Genomic DNA, 23,542 nt, shown 5'->3' with positions numbered 1-23,542 from the left:
CCAGATCTGTTGTGGTTGGAGTCCACTGCTGCCTTCACAATGACAGAGTTGCTTCTGTTAGGTATATCTGCCCCAGGTTGTCTAGCCCTAGTAAGCAAGGCTGTTGTCAACTTTCTCTGCCCTTCTCAGGGAATCCTCAGAATTATCCCTGCGGCACTGACATCAGCAACACTTTCTTGTGTTCTTGGCATGCCTCAGAAGAAAGGACGAAGACCAGGAGTGAGGTATTATGGTGAGTGTGCCTTCTCTTCTTCTGTGTACGGACTTTCTTGACATCCTTCATCCCAGGTAAGGGCGATGTTGTTTCTAGACAGCCCCAGGCATGTGCTGAGGAATGAGTCTACATTTACGGAGGAGGTGTTGATAAAAGATCTGAGAGCCAAGACCAGGAGCTGGGGACAGGCAATGGTGAGAGGGAGGACGGAGAATGGAGGAGGTTGTTCCTGGATAATGTCTGGGACTTGGGAATTCCACCTCCCAAGCCTGCTGCCTGGGAAGATGAGCTCTGAGAAGACACCCTTTGTGTGCTCCCAGAGTGCCTGGAATGGAGCTAGGAAAGTGCCCTGAGGCTACCAGAAGGCAAAAAGGAGCACGGCGTCCCACCTGCCCAGGAAACATCAGCAACAGCGAAAGCTAAGATTCGAATTATTGAGAGATTCTACAAGTCTCTGACTTTACAAATAGGAAAACTCCTCTAAGTGCATTGACTCAAAACTTAGGAGCAATACTAGAACTATTAGCAATACTAGAAAGCTGTGTGCCTTGATTGGACTAGAGTGTGTGCATGAGGAAGAGAAACAGAGACAGAGAGACGTACTCATGCAGGTCTATATGAGTGTGTTTGCCTGCCCGTGTGCGTAATATCAGTCTGTCATTATTAGGCAAGCACAAAAACCCACCCGGCACAGGGTACTTTCCTAATACAATAAAAACACAATACATCAGGCAACTTTTCCGAGTCCCCCTATTAATAAATGGCACTGTCATGTGGACGGATAATGAGAGTGTCGCAACATGAAACATTCTTTCCTAGGTGTCGGCCGGTCCCTCTCTTTCTAATTATAACTAATTTATCACTCCTACATGCACATACTTGTACTTTGTCTTTCCTAATTGCTTTAGTGAGTAGTTTACCTATTTGTCAATTTCCTTATCTCAGGATTTGTTAGATATGCTTTAGTTTGGCAGCTTTATCCTAAATCCCCTCGTTTTTCTGATTTTCTAATTCTTTAATTTCTCCTTTTTTTCCATCATTAATTTTACCCTGCTGTTTTCTTTAGACAGTCAGTAACAGTTTCTTGACTTCATTATCATCCAGTTACTTTTAAATTATTTAACTATAATAGTCTGGTACAAGTGAAAGACTAGAAAGCATGTCACGTCCTGAACAGAGCTTAGTGTGTGCCTGGCTTCTTCAGGGTTCTGTGTTCTCGTTATACAAACACAAAACTATGCTTCATCTTTCTTCATTGACCAGTGAGACATTTAGGAGCTCATTCATTCATTCGTTTTAATTTTCCAATAAATGCTTTCTTTCTTCACTTATGTCTACTCTTCTCATTTAGTGCTAGAACTGTGGGTAGAAAACTATACCCTCTGACAATCAAAGTTCACATTCCCAGTCTTTCCACAACAGTGAGAGCCCTTCCTCTCGCCTACAGAGTTTGGTGCCTGTATTTAATGATATGTATTTTTACTAGTTATATTTGTTTTATGCCATTTTAGATCTACATATATTGCCAGAACAAATGTTTAATCCTAGATTTGAATTCACATTCTATGTGTTTGTGCGTATTTAATTATTCACCATTTGGCTCAGATACATTTAAAATAAAGAAAAGCAGGTTGTTTATTCTTGGTTTGTTTTTAGAATGCTTCTGGTTGTTCTTCTCCTAAATTAAAAGTTTCATTTCTCACAGTGGTGCTTAACTTCCCTTCATTTATTTTTCTTATCTATCCATTTACTTTTAAACCTTTGTGTATGAATGTTTGCTGCATATATGCAAATGTGCTACTTTTGGAGCTGGTGACAGAAGTGAGCATTGGATCCCCTAAAACTGGAGTTACAGAAGGTAGTGAACCCCAATGTAGGTGCTGGAAACTGGGAGAAACAAGTGTTCTTAACTACTAAAGAGTCTCTCAGAAATCAGAAGTTTTCTTCTCATTTTGAGTGATCATTTTCAATGACTCCAAGACTGCTGCTGTTTTATAATTGCCACATGGTCTAAGTAGGTGTATCCGGCTGTTTGTTTATTTGCTTGTTTGTTTGTTTTATCCCTTCTTTAGGCCAACATATATGGCCTGTTTTAAATTTTTAAGTGATTGCTTTGGAACTTGAGATAAAAATTGTTGAAACCTGTTTTGGCTTATCGACATCAAAAATAAATACCTATTCTATCTTCAGTTCTGAGGGACTGCGGATCCATGCTTTGCCTCACATCCTTCAGCTCTGCTTGCAAGCTGCACTGAGATCCTGCAGCTGCTGCCCTGCCCCCCAGCTCTGCAATGACATCATCCTGTTTGCCTATTATGTCATTTTCCTTTTGAGAACCACGGCATTTAAACTAGGCTTGCAACCGCATTAGAGCTGTAAGTATTTGATTTTATATTTTTAAAGCCTTGGTCATTATCGCCCATCCCTTTCTGCTGTGATGCACTCTATTTAGGAGGGCTGTTGTGATGTGTTGTGTTGTGTTGTTTTAACTTTACTTATTAAATGAGATTACCTCTTGGAGTCAAATTTCCAGATTTGTTTACTCTGTAAATATTTATTGAATCAATAATTAATTTATCCACCTCAAGAGTTCATACATATTTAAGCATTTTTCATACATAAACAGTATGTCTGGGATTAACATTTGGGCCCAGATGCCATTTTTCTGGAAATATTGAGTGTTCTCTCCATTGTGGGCTGGTGTCTAATTGCGGTGAGACACCCCAGGGCCAGCCTGTTCTTTTGTGTGTAGAGACTGTTGTTGTTGCTTCCTTTGTTGGAAAACAAATTTCCCCCAATCCAACTTTCTCCTCCTCCTCGTCTCCCCTTCTCCCTCTCCTTCTGTCTCAATATTTATGAAAACCTGTCTCACACAGCAAGTTTGTTGACTTGATCATGTCTTTGGATCATTGTTGTTTCCAGCTTCTCTCATTACGCACGGGAACATATTTGAGCCACTAGGGATACAATCCCAGCTACTCAGAGACTCTGAAGCAGGAGGATCACAACTTGAAGGCCTGCCTCCTACATGCAGATCAAGCTCATATTAAGCTTGGCCAATTTAGCAAGAACCTGTCAAAAAGAAGGGGGGGGGGTGTCAGAGAAGAGGTCTTGAAATACATGCTGGTGGGAGAGCACTTGCTCCCTGTTGCCAAAGCCCTGGCTCCGTACCAGTTGTTAGTCTTCACCAGCCCGTTTTATTTTTTCATCCTTTCTCCCCAGAAATGCTTGTCCTCGTGTGCACGCCTGTCTGCAATGCTTCCTCTAAACAAAAACACACTCTTGGTCCTCTTTCTGCAACAGGTGACATTTTCCTGGATTCTGTGCATCACCAAACTGACATCCACATGCTCATATTGTGATTTTAACCTTTATTTTTTTTGAATTATTTTTTGTGTAGGGATGTTTCATCTGTTTGCATGCCTGTTCACCACGTGCATGAAGTCCCTGCAGAGGCCAGAAGAGAGCATCACACAACTTTGAAAATCAGTTACAGGTGCTGGCAGGCTCCGTGTGGGTGCTGGAAATCAAACCTTTTCTTCTGAAAGAGAAACGAGTGATCTTAGCCACTGAGCCCCAAATTGTGTGTGTGTGTGTGTGTGCGTGTGTGTGTGTGCAACCGATTTGAGACATACACACATACACGAATGTTCCTGTTTGTCTGTGTACTGTGTGTATGTTACCCTCGGGGGCACAAAATCTGTTAAAACTGAAGTTATTAGCTGAGAACCAAATCTGGGTCCTCTGGGAAAGCAGCCAGTGATTTTAACACTGGGACATCTTACCAGTTTCCTCAGCAATTTTAATCTTTTAATTCATATTATACTACTCAGTCTTTCCTTAATTTATTTATTTGATCACTGTCTAATTTCTTCATGTACGGCTGTATGCACCTATGCTCCTATATTCAAAAGGCAGGAGACGACATTGGATGTCTCCTTCTATTAGTCCTCACCTTTCCTAGTGGTGTCTCTCACTAAACCTGAAACTGCCATTTTGGCTAGGCTGTCTGGTTAATGAGCTCCCCAAATCCATACATCTCTGCCCCCCCCAGGGCTGAGGTTACAGGCATGCTCACTCACCATTGCTGGGTTTCACATGAGTGCTGACGATTCTCACTCAGGTCTTCTTCCTTGCAGAGCAAGCGCTCTTCCCTGGCGAATCATTTCCCAGATCACGTTGTTTTATTAGTCTCCCTGGGAACTCACACCTATAAATGCTGTCCATGTTCCTCCTTTCACTGAACTACAACTTATTTTCAGTTCAGGATTCCAACACAGACCTCACACCATTTGACAGCAACGTAACCACCTTTGAATAAGAGAGTCCTGTCTGGTGGTCGGGTGGTGGTGACCATCCAGTCTAATGGAGCTACATTCTTCTTCTTCCTCTCTTCCTCTCTTATTTTTTAAACTTGTAAGTGTTCTGCTACTTGAGAGTGCTGGCTAGGACTGGCCACAGACTGTACTGGTGGGACAAGTTTGTGAATTCTCCAACAGCTGTGGCCCTGGAGTCATGCTTTTCAAGCCAGACTAACCCTGCTTTAGCCAGGGTTGCTGTACCCTCAGTCAGGGTTATTTGGTGAAAAGCTGTGTTAAGGGAAGGCACCTGTCTAGGCTACTTTGGTGTGTTCATGTTGTTACGAAGCATGGCTTTCCAGCCAGCCTGTGTGGCCATGACATTTGCTGCCTGGTTATGTCTCACTTTGGTCCAGAACAGAGCAGACACAACAGCAGAGAAAGGTTTCACACAATGGCTCTGAAGACCCAACTAACTTTCAAAACAAACTGAAAACCTTTCTCCTCTTCCAGTTAAATTCAAACTATCAGCCCTTAAAGGGACCTGCTATCCTTGGAAGGAGACCTAGCTGTCCCAGCCAGAGCATCTGGGAACTCTAAACCAACCATGTTTCAGCAAGTTCTCCTGACTCTCTTCCTTCCCTGGCTTGTACAGGTTATCCTGAACTACCATAGGAAAAGCTCAAATTTGGCATAAGAGGGAAAATATTACCAGTTCTACATCTTTCATTTTTCTGAGTGCAATCAAAGCTGTCATTGTAAGCCCTTGATTCTAAAGGAGCCAGAATCAGAAGAGGTCTTTAGTTGGGTGTGTGGTCCTTGGCCTTCACAGAGGCACTCAGTCCACCATGTGAAAAGGAGGAGCAACAGACGGGGGCAGGATGGCGACAGGGGCAATGTCTTGTTTACCTAAATTTTGAAGCTGAAGGAGATGGACAGGTCTCCCTATCAGCTGTTGGGTGGTCATGACATTGAATCAGAGTCTACCTGTACTAGAGGTAGAAGCAGAAAGGATGCACGTCCCCTGCCTTTCTTTCCCTGGCTCAGGAGTTCCTCTCTGTAGGACACCCCAAGAAGTATAACTTTGCTCTCAGAGATAGTCCCCAACAGTATGGCAAGGAAACCTCTAGAGAAGACTTAGAGTCAGAAGACTTAGAGGCAAGAAACTCTTGCCTCTCCTTGTATTTGTGTGTGTGTGTGTGTGTTTGTGTGTGTATGTGAGTGAGGATGCATGTTCATATTCATGTGTGGCATGTGTATGTGCATGTGTGTGATGTGTGTGAGCTCTCACATGAATATTTGTATATACGTATGTGTTGTTACGTATGTATATATATGTATATATATATGTTCATGCAAAAGTACATGTGCTGTAGTAGTGTATGCTGTGTATATATTGTGTATGTGCATGTGTGTTGTGTGTACGATGTATGTATGTGGTTGGGGAGAGCTCAGCTGTGAGTGTTAGGCTGACCATGTGGTACTCCCTACTCTGTGCTCTTGTCCCTCCATTGATGGCTGCAGAAAAACCTGCATCCGGTTTTTGTGGAGTCCCAGACCAGACTTTTTTCTCCACCCTCAGTTCCCTTGCCATCCACTGGTCACTACTGCCCATGTCTCCTGAGCATTATGAAGTAGTCTTGTGGGCATCAAAGAGTCCTGAGGACTCTCTAGATGGATGATCCATCACACAATAGCCTCCTTTATTCACCATGTTGCCAGATTCCTAGCAGTCTGAAGCCTTTTCCAGGGAAGACCAGCACCATGGATCATGATAGAATGCTCTAGAACGGTGGCTTTCAACCTTCCTAATGCTTCATTCAATGCTTCCATACAGTCCCTCCTGTTCTGGCGGCCCCCAACATCAAATTGTTTTTGTTGCTGCTTTGTAACTGTAACTTTGCTGTTGTTTTGAGTTATAACGCAAATCTTTTGGAGACAGAGGTTTATCAAAGGAGTCAGGACCCACTGGTTGAGAAGCCTTGCTGTAGAAACCCACCTCACCCTCCTGTGCACCACAAAGCCACAGCTGCATGTTAGCTCATGCAAGGGAAGAAGATGGGTGCCTCTCCTTCCTAGAGCTGCCTGCCTAACAGGGCAGCCCAGAAGATGTGTCTTTCTGACTCTTCCTGGGGGTACAGACCCCTCGATTCCAACATCCTGGGGGAATGTTGCTTTGCGCCACCAGTCGGCTCCGGGATGTAAAACAAACCACCCAGCAGCGTGCCTCCGTGGTCTTTGTATCAGCTTCTGCCTCTGTGTTCCGTTCTTGAGTTCCTGCCCTGACTTCCCTTGGCGATGAGTAGTGATATGGAAGTATAAGCTGAAATAAACCCTTTCCTCCTCAAGTTGCTTTAGGTAATGGTGTTTATCACAGCAACAGAAAACCCACTAAGACACTGGGGAATCACAAATCCTATTTGCCAGTCAAAACTGAAAAACGACTTTCTGTTCCTTCTGGTCTCTGTGTGTGTATCCCCAGAGCCCTCAAACCCCTGCTTCAAAAAGGAAGGGGCCTGAGACTCCAGGATTTACAGGTTATGAAAATACATCTGAAAACACGCTTCTAAAATATGGTCCCCATTGTGTAAGTGGGGTGTAGGTGTTGCTGAGTTGCACTGGTCCCTCTGCTCCTGGGTTGTTTTGTTTTCTGGGTCTAAGTTGACAGTTTACAGGGAGCTGGGCAGCTCAGAGATGCTCTGGCTCCAATAAGCCTAAGAAATATGGGGAGAAAGTGGGAGGGAGAGAGAGAAAGGAATCCCCAAGACACAGACAACCACGACTACGCAAAAACATGCATGTTGTGGTTTATTAGTCCAGGTGACCAGAGCTGGCTGGTTCCTGCCCTGCATCTCTGTCCCTGGAATCCTGGCTGAAGGGCTTCCCGGGGTTTTTACAGAGCCGCAAAGCCTGCTGGGGAGTCCTCAGTAGCTTGCTCCATTGGCAGAAGCCTGGCAGAGACAGGCGAGCTATGAGCCTCTTTTTTAAGCTTGGTCTTCAGGGAAGGAGCTGTGGAGCCTGAGCAAAACTGTTATTGATGAAGTTCAAAAAAACAAAACAAAACAAAACAAATCCTGAAAAACCTGAACTATTCAGCTTGAGAGATACATTTGAAAGTTAAGAGAAAAAGAATATAATTTTTGAGAACCCATCTGACACACACTCATCCACACAAACACACAAGCCGCCCTCATGTAAAGAATATTTGAAAACAATAAACAACATCGAAGGTGTTATGTCATTGGCTACTTGAAGAATTTTTGTAAGAGGTTTACTTATTGAAATAACATTCATTTTCTTCTTACTAAATGAAGTTCCTTGCTTTTCTGGGCAACATCTCATGGGATGGGAGATTCTCTGATGGACCTGCTTTGATGAGAATGATATTTTCTATTGTGTTTGGTCCCTAGAATATCATTTTTCAACAATGAGCAGCGCTCTGGCTTCTTTGAGCGAGGCTTCTCATTGCTCTAAAATATTACCAAGGTCTGGTGGCTGCGCTTCTGTTGGAATGTTGTGCGTTCCATAAAGGACTTGGCATTTGTGAAGTTCTAAGCCAGAGGGGGTTAAACTAGACAAAGTTACTTGTCCCTTTCAACAAAACCAAAGCCCAGGAGGTCTGAAGATGTAATCCGCATCCTCCGGTCCGGCTGCGTGACTGACTGCAAGCAGCGCAGCTTCAAACTGAGTGCGGCCAGCCGGGTTCTTTGATTCTCCGAATTCAGAAAGCTAAATCCAAAACTATACTTCATCTGCTAAATATCCCTAGGTCGCCGCTTTTTTAACCACCCCCTTCTTTTTACTTTCCTTCACTTGTCCTTTTTTTTTTTTTTTTTTTTCTTGTTGTCATGGGAGTTAGCCAGGACTGAAAAGGAAATTAACTGTTGTGTTCCATTCTGCAAATTTCGCCAGCTTGGTGAGAGAGAGAGAGAGAGACACCAGCTTATGGCCAGGAACAGCAGGCATCTCCAACAGGTCAGTGTAGCTGCAGAGATGAAGGGGCAGCTCTGGCTCCTGAGAACTGGCCTCCAAGTCTACTGGGGAGAGGGAGGGGAGGCTCAGTGGTGGCTTGTGCCCCAATTCTCCTGTGCTGTCCCCAAGCCATGTCTTGGGTCTTCTGTGCCATTGCAATGGCCTACTGTAGACTGTCCTGCAGTCTTCAGTGGGATAAAAGCTAGTGGGTGTTGATGCTGCTGCTGACATGTGGCTCCAGCTTTGTCCCTTTCTGCTCTGTCCTACCCAAATGAAAAGCCCTTCCACATTCAGGGCTCCTCAAGTGGCACAGGAACTTGGGGTACTTGTGGATGCCTCCTTGACTCTGAAGAAAGCTGCTCTGCCTGCCAGGTCCACCAGACACCCCTAGAGCCCTGCATAGCTACAACTCATGCTGTGTGTGAAGGGCTGCATGCCTGCCTTGGGGAACCAGCTTGCAATTGTTTGACACCTTTTGGACCTACTTGGCCCTCATCCCAGCAACTTCCTCCCACCAGGCCCCATCTCTGCATGGTGCAGGCCCACTGTCAACAGCAGCACTCTTTGCTCCAGGAGGCCAAATTAATTAGATCATCAATTAGTGGCAAACAGCAAACCCCTCACTCAATCCTGGTCTTGTCTTCTGTTCTTGTGACTATGTGTGACTGAAAATCAGAGGCCAAGTGATGCAGTGGGCATGATAGGCTACAGGAACCTTTCTTGGGGGTCTGCACTGCATTTATCATATCCCCACTTGGTGTGTCTCTCCTATGCCTTGTGGGTGCCCTTTAAAACATGGTGTCAAACATCCAGGCCTCTGTGTTTTCTGCTTTCCTCGATAGGCATGTTCTGACCTATGGGCAGTCACTTTTTTGTTTTTTGAGGTTTTTTTTTTTTTGTTGTTGTTGTTCCCTTGAAACTCTTTGAACTCACTTTAAGGAGAATAAACCACTTTGCTATACCGACTGCTATTGGAGGCTCCGTGAAGAGCACTGATGGCGTTATCTTTGCTCAGGCTAAGATGGGTGAGAGGATCTGGTCCAGGCCTGGACTCCCAGGGCATGATGCATAGGCAAGTCAGAATGAAGGAGAAGCTCACTGTGCAGACCGTGTCAGAAGTGCCTGTATGTAGTTAAAGTCTCCTGCTCATCTCAGGGTCAGTAATGCATGATAAGCCTTAGCCAGGGCTGGGCTAAGCAGTTTGACTGGCAAGGTTCATATAAGCTACTCATTGCTTTGTCTGAACATTCCTGGGACACAGCTGTTCCCATTGAAGTTATGCATAGGAATTTCAGGGCAGGAGGCATTCCCAGCCTCAATGTGTGCCCTGGCAAATGCCAGGATGAGGAGCTATGGGAAGCCCCATCACTATCACAAGAGCCATGCTCAAACTGCTGGCTAATTGGAGATTATTTACAGCAAACTACACCCCCCCTTCTTCCCAAATTGCTGAAGTCAGGTGAAGCTGATTTCGTGCAGACAGAAGCAGTAAAGAGTTTAATGTGGTAGGTTCTTGATGCTTTTGCCTGGCATCAAGAAACCTCCTCCCAAGTGTTTTCTGCAAAGGCAGCAGCTCGAGAAGAAGGAAGAGGACTCGGCCAAGAACTGTGCCCAGATGGTTCCCTAGAGGGTGAGCACCCCAGAAGCTGATCTTGGTGTTTGGATTCTACAGGGAGAGAAACAAAGTTATTGCAACTTTATAAGCGTTCAGATGGAAGCACAGAATAATGGCCCACTGTAAAATGAAAACAACACTAATGATCGTGTTCATTAGCAAAATGATATTTGCTGGACCCGCATTAGCAGCTATGGAATTGCAGGTGATAATAGGAACGTGAAATTAATTTCATTGAAGGAATTGAAGAATGATTTATTTACAGTGAACACCCATTCTCTGTGAAATTCCCCTGGCTCTGTTACAGCCAGGAACACACAGCTTGGAGCTAACAGTCAAGTCAGTGATCTGGTTACAGAGAGAAAGAGAGAGAGAGAAAGAGAGAGGGAGAGAGAGAGATTGAAAGCATGTCTGGAGAAGTGCATACATGTATAATGTATACAATAAAATAGAATCATATACACCCCCATCAAAGAATAATTTTTTTAAAAAAATAAAGAAAAAAAAAACAAGAGCAAAACGAAACTCTCAACCCCGTGTAAAATAAAACATGGGGGAGGAGGAGATGCATTCTGGGGTCTGCAAAGTGCTCATCAGGTGAAGGCCATGGAGATTTAATGCCCGGGACCCACACGCTGGAAGGAAAACTGACTTCTACAAGTTGTCCACACATGTACTGTGGCACATGGGCCTGCATGTATAAGCAATGCAGGTGAGTGCACACACACACGCACCCAATCACCCACCCCCCACCCACCCACCCCCCCACACTATATATATATATAGTATGTGGTGGGGCTCCTGTGTTTGCATACACTGCTGTAGCCACAGCCCAAACCAAAGTAGCTTGCCAGCTCTTTGAGAAAGTTCCCTGCTGTTCTAATTAATCCTGCACCCAAAAGAAGTATCATTCGGAATCTGGTGCACTGAGCTGATTCTGCCTAGATTTGGGTTTTATCTAGCAGAACCGCCCTGTGTACAGCTGTGTAGCTGGCTCCTTTCCCCAGCACAGCATTTTTTTGCAATTCATCCATGTGCTGTAAAGCGGTCTTTCTGAATTTGGCTCACCTCGGTCTGGACATCGTTTGCTTTGATTCTGCTTTCTGACTCCTTAGTTGTCAGAAGAAAGTAATCTAAATGAAAGGCTTCATTCAGATGAAGCCTGGTTGATTCTGTGTGGCGGGTGGTGTCAAGCGTTAGGACTGGAGAGAGGAGCAAAGACAAAGTCACAGCTGGGAGGCCTGGCCTCGGCCTGGTGGCGGCTCTAACTTTGGGCCTCTAAGGAAGACAAAGGGTGAAGCGCCTTGGGGACTCCACTGGCAATTTGCAAGCACAGCCTCAGGGAGCATGTTATGCAGGACCCTGTTGTTTTTTAAACTCAGCTGCTGTGTCGCGCACCTTATTTACCATTCATTTTCATTTGTAAGGTCAGTGCCTGGCTATGGAAGCAAAGCCTCCCTCCTGCTTCTTCTGTAAGCACACTAGGCTAGCAGACCAGGCTGTGGATACAGCAGACATCTGCACAGCAAGAGCCCCACTCCCCTCTCCTCCTGATTATCTCACAAAGGGTCTCTTGGGGCCATGCACGACCAGGCTTCTTGCCTGTGTTTATTTATTAATTAGTTGGTGGCATGCAAAACTGTCCCCCCTTTTAGTTATTATTCAGTTAGTTATCTAAATAAACAGTGCTCTTAAAATTTTCCCCCGGGTAAAACCACTACTACCCCCACCTTGTCTTTTGCTAAAACAGTACAGTGACCAAGTCTCTGAAAAGACCTTTCTAGTTCTAGATTGTCAAGGGCCCGCTGGGAACTCCCAAAGGCTGGAAACCTGGGTCCAATCTCATTTCTGGGGGGAAAAGCTAGAAAAAAAAAGAACCTTCTTTGCACCAAGTGAACAAGTGCAAAGAGCTTTACAGAACCGTCCATCAAGGATCAGCTACAAGGCCAAGCTGCTCTCAAAGCAGAAAATGCAATTTCAGATCCACCAAGACAGTTAGTTACAGACAAGTCACTGTAACTTATCAGCAAAGACAACAAAATCAAAGTGAGGAGAGGCCACCTTCCTACTGGGGCTCATTTCTGCTTGTTGCAAAAATGTAGAGTCCTTTTGCCCATGAGATTGTAGAAGAATTTTATCCTGAAAGTCCTCCTCTGAAAAAATATCTCAGCAAGGGTGTCCAGTAGCTATCAACCAGGGGTGGGACAACCAGCTTGATGTGGAATCCTCACAAACATGTTTGGATGAGTAGTGTAGATAGATACCTTTGAGGACACCCCAAAGGGAAGGCCATCAGGTGATGGCAAGATGGACTGGAATTTGTTTGCTTTGAGCCCAATAATACATGCCAGAAGCCACTAGAAGCTAGGAAAATAGCACAGAGCAATTAATTTTCTCTTGTTGCTTCCAGGAGGAGCCAACCTTGTAAATACCTTGACTTTGGACTTCTGGCTTCCAGAACATGGAGATTTTAAGTCTATTCTTAAGTCCCAAAGATTTCAGTGACTTGTTACTCAGTCATGAGAAATGATTATACCAAACATCCCAGATCACTTGGAAAACTTCAGCAGTAGAGTTCAGAATAGGAGACTGGCTCTAACAGAGAGCCCATCTTCGGGCATGGCATCCTCACTTCTATACATCATCCTACCACCTGACTGTGCTGGCATCATGAAGAGCAGGAAGGAAAAGACAGGGGCAGCCAGAGCTTAAAGATCATCACCCTGGTGTGGACAGATCCAAGCTGAGCCTTTGTTCCAGGTTTTAGCTTCAGTGAAAGAGCTTCAGGTCACAAATGTTAACCAACCAAAGGATCAGAAGGGCATATCAAGGGTTGAACATGCATTGTGCCAGGCAGTTTTTGTGTTAGGACATTTTTATCCTCATGGCTAACATCAAAGGTCATTGTGATTCCCACCATGTTAAGGATGAGAGAACTGAGATGACAAAAATCAAGTCACTGGCTGAGGTGCCTAGCAGGAAAGTGAAGCAGGCAGGCTACCCAGAAGCCATAAGCTGGAGAATCAGGAAATGGGAGCCTATTGAGTCACCATGAAGAGTCATACAGCTGTGCTGACTTCTTCCAGGCCTGTGTCCACTCCATCTGTTGTGGTTTGAAATTCTCCTTCAACTTTCCTTCTCCTGTAAACTGAGAAGGATGATGGCCAAATCAGCAACACAGAAAATCACCATCGTTTGCGTATGTTAGACTGTTTCTGCACTGTGACAGAACACATGAGACAGTCAAATTAAAAGATGAAAGGTTTTGGTTAAGAGTTTCAGAGACTTCAACCTATGATGCCTGGCTCCATTGCCTTAGGCCTGTCACAAGGAAAAAATAGCATGGCCTAAAGCAAAAGAAAGCTGCTTACCTCCAAGAGGCCAGCAAAGAGAAAGAGATCCAAACCAAGGTATGTCTTCCAGAAACACACCACCAATGATCTACTTCCTCCAATCAGGCCCTGCCTCCTACTTTTACCACCTCCTATTAACGCCATCATGGTGTGAATCCCCAGATGGATTAGGCTGTGCATGAAATGCCACCTGACTCGCGATCCAATAATCTCTCAGTAGCGCCATCTGGGAACCAAACTATCTACACAGGAGCCTCCTGGGACACACTCCCTCTCCAAGCCATGAGCAGGATGACTGGGGCACCTTCAGACAGACACTTACTTATAAGAATGTTTGAAAATAGATTATTTCTGATAAGTCACACAATCTTGAACTTAATAATATCCCAGGACTGGAGAGAAGATGGTTCAACAGACAAGAACGGATAAAAACTGGAGTTCAGAGCTCAGGACCCATGTAACAAACTAGGTATCCCCAACAAAATACCTGCAAATCCAGATTTTATGGGAGGTGGAAGTAAGAGGAATGCTGAGGGGTTCTGGCTTCCATCCCTGCAAGTATGAGAGCCACAGTTCAGAGAGAGACCCTGCCCCAAAGGAATAGAGAGAGAGTTATAAAAGAGGACACCTGACACCCTCCTCTGGCCTTGGAGTATGCTCACACACGAGCGTGCGCACGCGCACACACACACACACACATGCACCAACCTATACACACATACACTCACATATACTGTACACGTGCATACACTCACATAAACATATACACAAATTAATAAAATAAATTTTAAAAATTATGTAGGTGCTAAGGGGTATTTGGGGGGAAAAAGGCATTTTCTTCAGTTGTGTAGCCACTGGTAAGTTGCCCTGGCTCTTGTAAATAGCCTTTCACCCATTCTGCTAATAAGAAACCCTAAGAAAATTCATTGGGTCTCCCTGCCCTCCAAATAAGATGAAAGTAAAATGGGACTAACTGTGAAGAGGAGGGGGTCATTTGGGAGCATGAGAGGGACAAGAGAGGATAATGGCTGGTCAAGTCTATCAAAATACATTACATCCATACAGGCAAATATCATAATAAGATCAATTCTTATTTGTAATTAATAAAAGCTAATAAAACATTTTTAAAATTCTAAACGAATATTTTCAGACTTACCTGTGAGTTTGACTGTTTTCTATAATTCATCCTGCTAGCTGCAGATCAGAGATCGAAGGAGGAGCCTCAGTGTTCACTCTGACAACAGGCAAGGTGGGACATTTGTTTTTGTTTTTGTTTTTTCACACATTGATCAAGCTCATCAAACTTATCATGCATTTTTCATCTTTGGTTTTACTTCATCCAATTTTAAGACAGGTTAAAGAAGTTAGAGGCACACTGAGCTGAGGTTGGTTGTGACCTTCACTGCAGAATCCCCCAGAGAGACTTTATTAGGGACTTGGCTTGGTCCCAATGTGGAATACTAACAAACTCTGCTTCAGAGAGCATGCAGAATCCACAACATGGCTGTGTGGCCAACAGCCCAAGCTGTAACTCAGGTTCGGAAAATAAGGAATTTTAAAGGAAGAGAGGAAGAAATGGATGAACAAAAATGCTCCAGGCTATGCCTTCTAAATTTCTGAATTAAAACTCCCCAGGAGGTGTGAGCTGGACAAGGAGCTCAAGGCGGAGTGGGAGGGGGAGCTTCACGGGGAAGACTTACCTGCAAGCTCTCTGCTGAACAAGCAGGCAAGGTTCTAGGGAAGCCATGGAAACCAGGAGTAAAGATGACTCCAAAGGTCAGGTGACAGCTCCCTGGGGTGCCTGTTCCATGACTAAAGCAGGTACAGAGAGAAGCTGCATAGCTAGAATTACCTTACATCTTCTGGAACTTTCCACCAGTCACTCGTTAGTCCCCAGAGTTCCCTCGCTGGACTCATTAAGCGATGCATCTAAGATGAAAGGTGTCATTGATTGAGTTTCTGAATAAACGAATGCATTAATATTTTACTAATAACGATTAAAATTGTCTAGGACAACCTCATTATACTGGGTTCAGCCATATACGAGGCCACAAAATGATGAGGAATTATTGAGTTCCAATTGAATATGGAAACATAAAGTCTCTGATGTGGCAATAACCCCAGACAGGGGGCCTGGATCTGCAGTACGAAGTTTCTCAGAAGCTAAGCAATCTTCAGGCCCTACCCAAAGCAAGCCAGTCAGATGGAGGAGACTGGAGTGCTTCTGTCAGGAGTGAGGACTTCTCCCCAGTCTTCTGCACAGCAGAGTTCCCAAGAACTGGACATGCCCTAGGCAGGGAGAGCTGCTGCTGTTTCCCCCAGCTCCTGAAACTCTACCGCATCCTGCTCCCCTTGCATCTCCTGCAGCTACAGGAAAAACCTCAGCGAAATAGTAGCCTGCCTGGTTTCCATGTACCATAGCACTTCTGTGGCCTGCTCATGTCTTCCTGTTCTGGCTGGCCCAGGTCACCAATGAAGTCTCTCTTTAGATCTGGAAATGACAGCAGCATGCCAGGCCTGGAAGCCTGCCTTTGAAATGCCTCCAGCCAGGCCAGGAGAGGAAATACCAGATTCTTCATCAGAAACCCATCTGTATTCACTGCGGAACTCAAGTCAAAAGCCAGACTTGCAAAGCTTTAAATGCATGCCCTACAGCACAGGAGCAAACAGCAGTTCCCACGCTTGAGGTCAGCCAAATCCTAAAGTCACCCTCCTCTCAAATGGCCCTCTTCACCAAGCTTTTTGTGATGTAACAGGTTCTGGAGTTTATTCTTAGTATAAAAGGTAAAGTGAGATCTTAGAGATGCAAGCCTCCATCCTCTAGAACACTGACTTCAGTCCTTAAAATTCTGTGTTCCTTGCTTCTAAAATAGAATGCTTGTACCACCTCCTCTGTTGCTGAGTTACATACATAGCATGCTTCAAATACTGCTGGGTCCTCATGGAAAAGCAGGCCATCACAGCTACAAAATTCTCGACTCTGAGCTTACCCAGGGCCTCGCTTGGGCATCTGGGAATGAAGATGGGCCCATGTCCTGCTCTCTAAGAGGCTACCTCTCCCTGGGACCTGTGGTTGCTGTCACTTTCTCTTTGCTCTTATTGTCACTAACTTTGCTTAATGACCTTGTTCTCTGGGACTTAGTGTTTCTCCAGCAGAGAATCTGGCCCAGCTCTTCACGGTTGAAGTTGGGGGATTTGATCTCTGGCTGAGACCCCAGAGTGCAGGGGCAGAACCACGTGGGCTGTGATGGGACCAAACGTTCAGTACATTTTTTTTCTAAATGGATGTTCAATATTTTAAGTGGCACATCAGTTACTCTTGGGCATTCTTATCCAGCTCACTCCATCAGCTTCAATAAATGCCAAATTAAAAAGAAAGAAAAAGAAAGCGTGTTCTTTCGTGTGTGTGTGTGTGTGTGTGTGTGTGTGTGTGTGTGCCCATGTGCACTGTGCATTATTATGGAACTGAAACTCTGAGGTGAGGAACAAAGGGAACTAACAAAACAAAGGGATAAAAGGTGCCAGGACTAGTTTGGGAGCCTTCCTGGTCCTCATGGCAACCAGATGCCTAGGGAAAAAGACTTCTCACCTTCTTCAGGAACACCCATTCTCTTGAGGTGTACCTTTTTGTATTCTGTGTCTTTGTCATAGATAGCCCTTAGAGGTAGATGTCCAGCCTTTGAATCTATTGTCTTACTTTCTAAGATGACTAAGTTGAGGACACTGGGGTGGGAGACAATTTTGTGTGGTCTGGGGACACAACGTCATCACAAATGCAGGGTGCAGAGTAAGAAAAGCAGAGGAAAGAGTGAGGCAGGCCACGGAGCTGAGGGGTGCAGGCAGCTTCCAGGAACTGGCCAAGGCAAGATGAGGATTCTCTCCAAAGCACAAAGGAACAGATCCTTGCTGACACCTGACAGGAAAAGTTCCAGACTTTTCCTCAGAACCAGAAGTTGAGAATGTGTGAGTTCCTCAGCTACTGTTCTGGTGATGAGAGAAGCAAAGGGTTGCCTGTGCTCTGCTCTGAGTCACAGCCTTGAGGTGAGACACAGGCAAGCAGGGCAGCTTGGTCATCTTTGTGTTCAGCAAGTCAGAAGCTTATGAAGTGTCCTTAAAAGGACACTTGTGATGACATTGGGTCCCTAAACCTCCCAGAATTGTTTCCCACACAAATATCCTCAACTTCGTCACTGTAGCAAGTGAAGGCAATAGATTAAGGGATTTGAACATCTACTTCTAAGGTCCTACAACCTTGGAGAGATAGAAAAAGACCTCACAGTGCACAAAGGACCCCAGTCAAGAGGGCGATACCTTATGAGAGGCCAGGGTTTAACTTCAGGTTCCATGTCACACACACTGGATGTGTGAGCTCAAGGCCATACAGTCCCACAGCTAACCACAGGATCATGCGCACTGGGCATGGCTCAGGCACCTGCTCAGCATTTGGAAAAGAAGATCCCTATCTTGTTCTTGCTGAGGGCAGCAGTCTCAACTGGTAGGACCTTCCTTAGAACCGTCTTTGCCTTTTGTTCAATTCACAAAGAGGGCTATCCTGCTGCTGCTTCTGTACATTCCCTGCCCATCCTCCACTCAATCACAAATGGCAGCATCAGAGACAAAGCTCCCAGCCCCAGGACACTCCAACTGTGAAGGCCTGGGCTGGGTTCCATCATGGAGGCACGGGTTTCTTTGATCAATGTCATATATGTTCTCAAAGCCTGTCTGAGCAGAAATTCAGAGAAAAGATGGCCTTGCCAAGAGGGCTGAAGAAAGGCAAACCAGTGGCTCTAGTGGCATCCGGTTCTCTTGGAAGAATGCAAAGTTGTGGGGAGAACAAGAGAATGAAGTCAGTCAGAGTATCCAGGGCATGCTCTGAAGATACAGGGCCTTTATGGGAGAAGGCCTTCAGCCACAGGCTTCCCACAGTCCCCTGTATGGTTCTTCCCCTCAAGCCTATTTCCTGACTTCATCTCACTTACACTTCCTCTCAGCACTGTTTTTCTGATAGATGCAAGTCTAAGTTACATCCAGCTCTTTGGTCTGAAGACCAGCCATCAATCTAGATCTGTTGTGCCAGCTAGGGACCTGTTGAAGAACCCAAGTAAGATGGGTCTGTGGTTTATGCTGCAGCCTACATGGCAAGAACGGATCTATAAGCCATCACTAGATCAGAGGGAAAAGATGAGGAGAGAGTTAAGAAGAACCGCATAGGTAGCTCCAGTGCAGAGGGCCCTGCAAAGGAAGCACATCGGTTTTGCCTCAGTCCTGCCCTGCTTTGTATCCACAGCCTAGTCAACACTATAGGAGAGTATCCCTCCCACACACACACCACAAAGCAGACAGAAGAATGAGCTGCAGGCTCCCTCATTCTGGACACAACATTGTCAGGTAGGAAAGTAGCACCTTATCGCCTAACTGGTCAATCGTTGGGGGCAAGAGCACCCACTTGGTGCCTCCACTAAGCCATTTACAAAATAGAGCTATGCCTCCTCCACTTATGTCAGCACTCTGAGCATCCCACAGCATCCAGTGGAAGCCTCATGAACACCACTGTCATGTCCTCTTTGTCCCCATTTGGGCCTCAGACTGACTGGGTTTGTTTGTTTGTTTGTTTGGTTGGTTGGTTTGGTTTTTCAAGACAGGGTTTCTCTGTGTAGCCTTGGCTGTTCTGCACTTGCTTTGTATCTCTGCCTCTGTCTCCCCAAGTGCTGGGATTACAAGCATGTACCACTATGCCCAGCTCAGAATGTTTTTAAAGTGAGAGTCCAGATCCACATCACGGTAGAATGAGAAGAGTGGATATAAATATAGTTTTTATCTCCTCAGAAGAGGAGATTAGATGAGAGCTGTGCCCAAGATTTATGAATACATGGTTTGGGCTAAGCCCAGAGTGTTTCTATCTAACTATCCCTAAGCCTAGGCCTGGAAACTTCTAGTCATCCACACAATCTAATCTGCAAGTCCAGACCTTGAAGGCTTCAGCATCCTGCCTTTGTCTGCTAACCTAGGCCTAGAATGTTTTCAGCCTCTGAGACTTACTGCTGAATAAGTTCATCCTTTCTGGTACTTTCTGAACTCTGGCTGACTGGTTCAAAGTTAGCTGTTCTAGCTCAAAACTTCTCTCCAAGCTGACTGATTCAAAACGGCTTTTCTCCACTTCTCACTGAATTGCTCTCCTTGGAAAAACTGTCTCCAAACTCCACAAATTGAACTTCATGAACTCAGCTTCACCCAACCCAACTGAATTACACCAAACTGTGCTGTACTCCCGAACTCTACTGTCTCTACAAACTACCCCTCTCTCTTTCTCTTTGTGCTGCTCTTAAGTAGCTTCTCTGTTCTCATGAGAGTTGGACGTGCTCATTCTGTCAAATTTTTCTTTGATTTGACACTTTCTCTGCCCCTTATTCAGATGTAATTGTTTGGGATTAAAGGTGTGTATTATTAGATTCCAGACAGAGGGATTAAAGGTATGTACTAAGGGCGTGTTGGTATACCAGCCAGATCACACAGACCCAGGTCTTTGGATATGACCCCTTGCCAGAGCAGAAATGCTGATGGATTAAAATTTCTCTGCAGATGGATAACAAACAAGGACCCCTGCCTCTATGGCAAAAGCCAAATATTTGTTTCAAAAATCAACCATACTCCCACCTCTAAGAGAATCTGTTTGAAATCTCAGAGGTTCTGTTCACACCTCCTGGACCCATCTGGACATAGGAAGCAGTCCAGAAACACTTTCTGTTCTTCCAAGACACAGCTTTCACTTTTGGGGTCTGAAAAGGTGGATAGCAAGACTGGAGGCTGAGCTACTCCTGGGCACACATGTATGTATATGTGTGTGGTTAGGCACATGTGGTTAAGCTTGTTAGGGCGTTGCCTCCCTTGTTGTGCTTGAGCTCATCTGGAGACTTCAGCTATGTTATCAGCTTGCTGTCCTGTCTGCTGAAAGTCAGACTGATGGTGTCAAAGGTCATTGTGCTTTTATGAAACATGGACACTGGTGAGCTTCAAGTAACGGAAAAGAGAAAGTACTGGTAAAGACTTGACTTCCCCACCCAAGGACTAGCCCTTGTTTGGACCTCAGGAGGGTCTGGCATTCCATAAGTACCTGCCTGAATTGAGCTATTCATGCAGCTCTCAGCTGTGACAGAGAATAATCTTTGTCATCTATGAGGAACTTAGACCAGGAATGGAGGATGGTTGCAGAAAGGGTTTTGTCTGCAGGAATGGGGTTCATGGCCTTGTGAGTCCCCATGTAGAGAGGATATTGTAAACTATATGTATAAGTCAGCTTTCTGTAACTGTGTCTAAACACCCAAGACAACCAGCTTTCAAAGAGGAAATGTTTATTTCAGGTTTTGTCTTTAAATGTTTCAGTCCATGGTTTGAACCTTCTATAACTCAGTTTCTTTCATTCTAAAGCAGAGCTTCAAAAACCTCACTAGATAGGGTGAGGTGTGTGGAACTGAGTAGAGTCTCACTGGCTAGACAGATCTCAAAAGATCCTTTCATTGCAGCCTACATATCTGGAGTCTTCCTCAAGACATTTCAAACAGGAATAGGACCTTGTCCTGTGTACTATTCTGAGCACATGCAGACTTGGGACCTGAAATGGCTCCATCAAAACTGAGGTCAGAAACCAAACTTTAGAAACACAAGAGGTTTGGGAACGATGACAGCGAAATCCAAAGAACCTTCCCCTATGACAGCAAAGACCAGCAGAGGTCGAGGGTGATTGTAGAGTGGATTACATATTATGATGGAATGAGAAGAGGGTGGGAAGGATGGGAAGGAGAGATGAAGGGTGCCTATGTGACATGCCCTGGGTGACCCCAGTGTCAACAGGTAGTTTATGGAGGAACCATCCAGCCACATCCTGGCTGCAGATCTGGCCAAACCCAAGATTCAAATTTACAGGATACCCATTCCTAATCCAGGAAGATTTTTCTACTTGTAAGTGTCTCTTACTCCCAGGCTCGAAACTGCATCTTTAAATGCATGCTAAGAAAGGGCCAAGCTGTGAATTGCAGCCAGGCATTCTCTCAGCTCACTGCCTAATAAGAAAAGATGCCACCACGCTGATGGTTCCTGTCCTGGATGACCTCCAAAGAGATACAGCACAGCTCAGAATCCAGAATAGGACACCTGAGCCTGACCAACACGAAGAAAGAATACAAAGACATTTGACAAACCCACAGCCCTAAAGACATTGTCTTAACCAGCAGCTTAATGGCTTAGTAGAGTTTTTGTACCTGGCTCTCTTGAAGCCCAAGAGAGCAGAAACCTCACCAGCCGGGTCCAGAAGGGGAGAGAAAGGAACACACAAGCCAGGTAATTACCAGCAAAGAAAATGAGCAGGAACTCTGCTAAATCCACACTTGGCTGGAAGAACGAAAAGAGTTGCCTATAGTAAAAATCCACAGTTAAAGTATGAGTGTAATTGATAAAAATCTCATTCAGACCTATCAGAGAGATAACAGTACCAGAGCTTATATTTTCCAGGATTTTTTTTTTTCTGAAGAAAAAAATTGCGGCTACACCAAGAAAATGAAATTAGTTTTTTTCTATTTGTCCTCCTTTATAGCAGAAATGTCCCACTAGAGAATCAGAGTCAGGGAAATTTCTCCTCCGCCATTCACCTCCCCCAGGAGCATCTTTCCACCTTGGGTACATGTCAGGAAACCCCTTTATAAGTAGAGAATGTCTCAATGAACTTCGAGCAAGCATCTTGATTCAAGTCTTGTTACTCCCCACCCCCAAAGCTTGACATAAATTATCGAAGTACCCTTTGAACATTGGCCCATTAGATGCATCAAAGAGAATTTGGAATGCACAGAAGAAGTGGGAAATTACCTAAGACCAAGCAAGTGGAACTCCGCTGCATCCCTGCTCCACTAGACTTTACACACTTAATCATGAAATTGTGCACTTAGTAGAAGGAGCTCACCTCACACAGATGAGCAGAGGGACTGTTTTGTGAACATGAACTACTGATGCATCCAGAAACCTCCTGCCGGGTCCTTTAGGTATCCAGCACATGTCTCCCAACAGCAGCAATTGAATATTTTTGCTGGATCTTCCACTCTGTTCCAACCATTGGTGAGAGAACTTCCTGCTGTCTGCATAGTGCCAAAGGAAGCTGCCCCAGGTGAGCTGGCCCCACCCAGCTCACAGCCCATAGGTACAGAGCGGATGTTGACCTGTTGCTTATCCCGGAAGTTGATTTCTCAGGCAGAGAGCATGTTCCCCTTGGCAGATTAATTTCTTCTTTCTCTGGGATAGCAGTTGGATGAGAAGAGCCAAAGGAAATTGGCTTCTGTCCCACCAATTTCCTGTGGGGCTGGCGGGCGCTGTGGCCTAAATAACCCTCCAGGCTGGCGCCTCTTTACGGAGGTGTTTGTGACCTCATGGACTGCAGGGAGCTGTGGATGAAGTGAGAGGCTAAGAATCCGGACACAGTGGTCTTGGCGATACTCTCTGAAGAGGGAACACTCAAGAGTCCGGACTGGATATGAACAGAAGCCATATATTCCTACGCACCCCTGCATCTGGCCTATGTGACAGTCGGATTGGTTTCCGTCATCTTTGGGCCATCTACTTGAATTACTGCAGACCACACAGCAACAGAGACATGGGCTCCGAGAAGGACCTCTGCACCAAAACTCTCCCACTTTTACGCAGACGTGTAGGGGAACTTCTACGTCACCTTGAGCCAGCTTCAAAGTTGATGGAAGAAGCACACAAGAGTCCAGATGTGACATCTCTAGTGCCCAGCATATCAGAGGCCCACACAGCTTCCTGCTGATTGCAGGTGAGTGAGGTAAAGGCTCCTATTTTGATTACCACACCTTCCAGATTACCATTACCCCTCTGGCGTTTTCATGTGTCATCAACAGATTACCAGATTACTTTTAATTTATTAACATAACTAAATTATTATCAAGTACAATATCATCATCACACCACTATGGGAAATCTTTGACTGTCTCATGTAGTATGGTTTGTGATTTAAAAAAAAAAAATGATACTAACCTATATCCAGAAAGTCATACTCGTCAACTACTTTCTAATGCACAAGCCTCACCCG

The 23,542-nt window shown here is 45.1% G+C and overlaps 2 long non-coding RNA genes across 2 annotated transcripts; one reads left to right on the top strand and one right to left on the bottom strand.

Annotated features, from left to right (window-relative positions):
- Positions 1–2,552: 2,552 nt before the first annotated feature.
- Positions 2,553–15,312, top strand: LOC132653592 (uncharacterized). Its single transcript, XR_009591310.1, has 3 exons — positions 2,553–2,589; positions 3,615–3,710; positions 12,510–15,312. It is a non-coding gene; the product is annotated as an uncharacterized LOC132653592 (long non-coding RNA).
- LOC132653591 (uncharacterized) lies at positions 13,940–15,924 on the bottom strand. The gene is made up of 4 exons (XR_009591309.1): positions 15,869–15,924; positions 15,305–15,381; positions 14,609–14,686; positions 13,940–14,004 (listed from the first exon to the last, which is right to left on the bottom strand). It is a non-coding gene; the product is annotated as an uncharacterized LOC132653591 (long non-coding RNA).
- Between the last annotated feature and the right edge of the window lie 7,618 nt (positions 15,925–23,542).

This window comes from Meriones unguiculatus, chromosome 1 (genome assembly GCF_030254825.1).
Source record: "Meriones unguiculatus strain TT.TT164.6M chromosome 1, Bangor_MerUng_6.1, whole genome shotgun sequence".
In the NCBI taxonomy this organism is placed as follows: Eukaryota; Metazoa; Chordata; class Mammalia; order Rodentia; family Muridae; genus Meriones; species Meriones unguiculatus.
The sequence above is the reverse complement of the archived record's forward strand: the minus strand, read 5'-3'. Positions and strand labels throughout refer to the sequence as shown.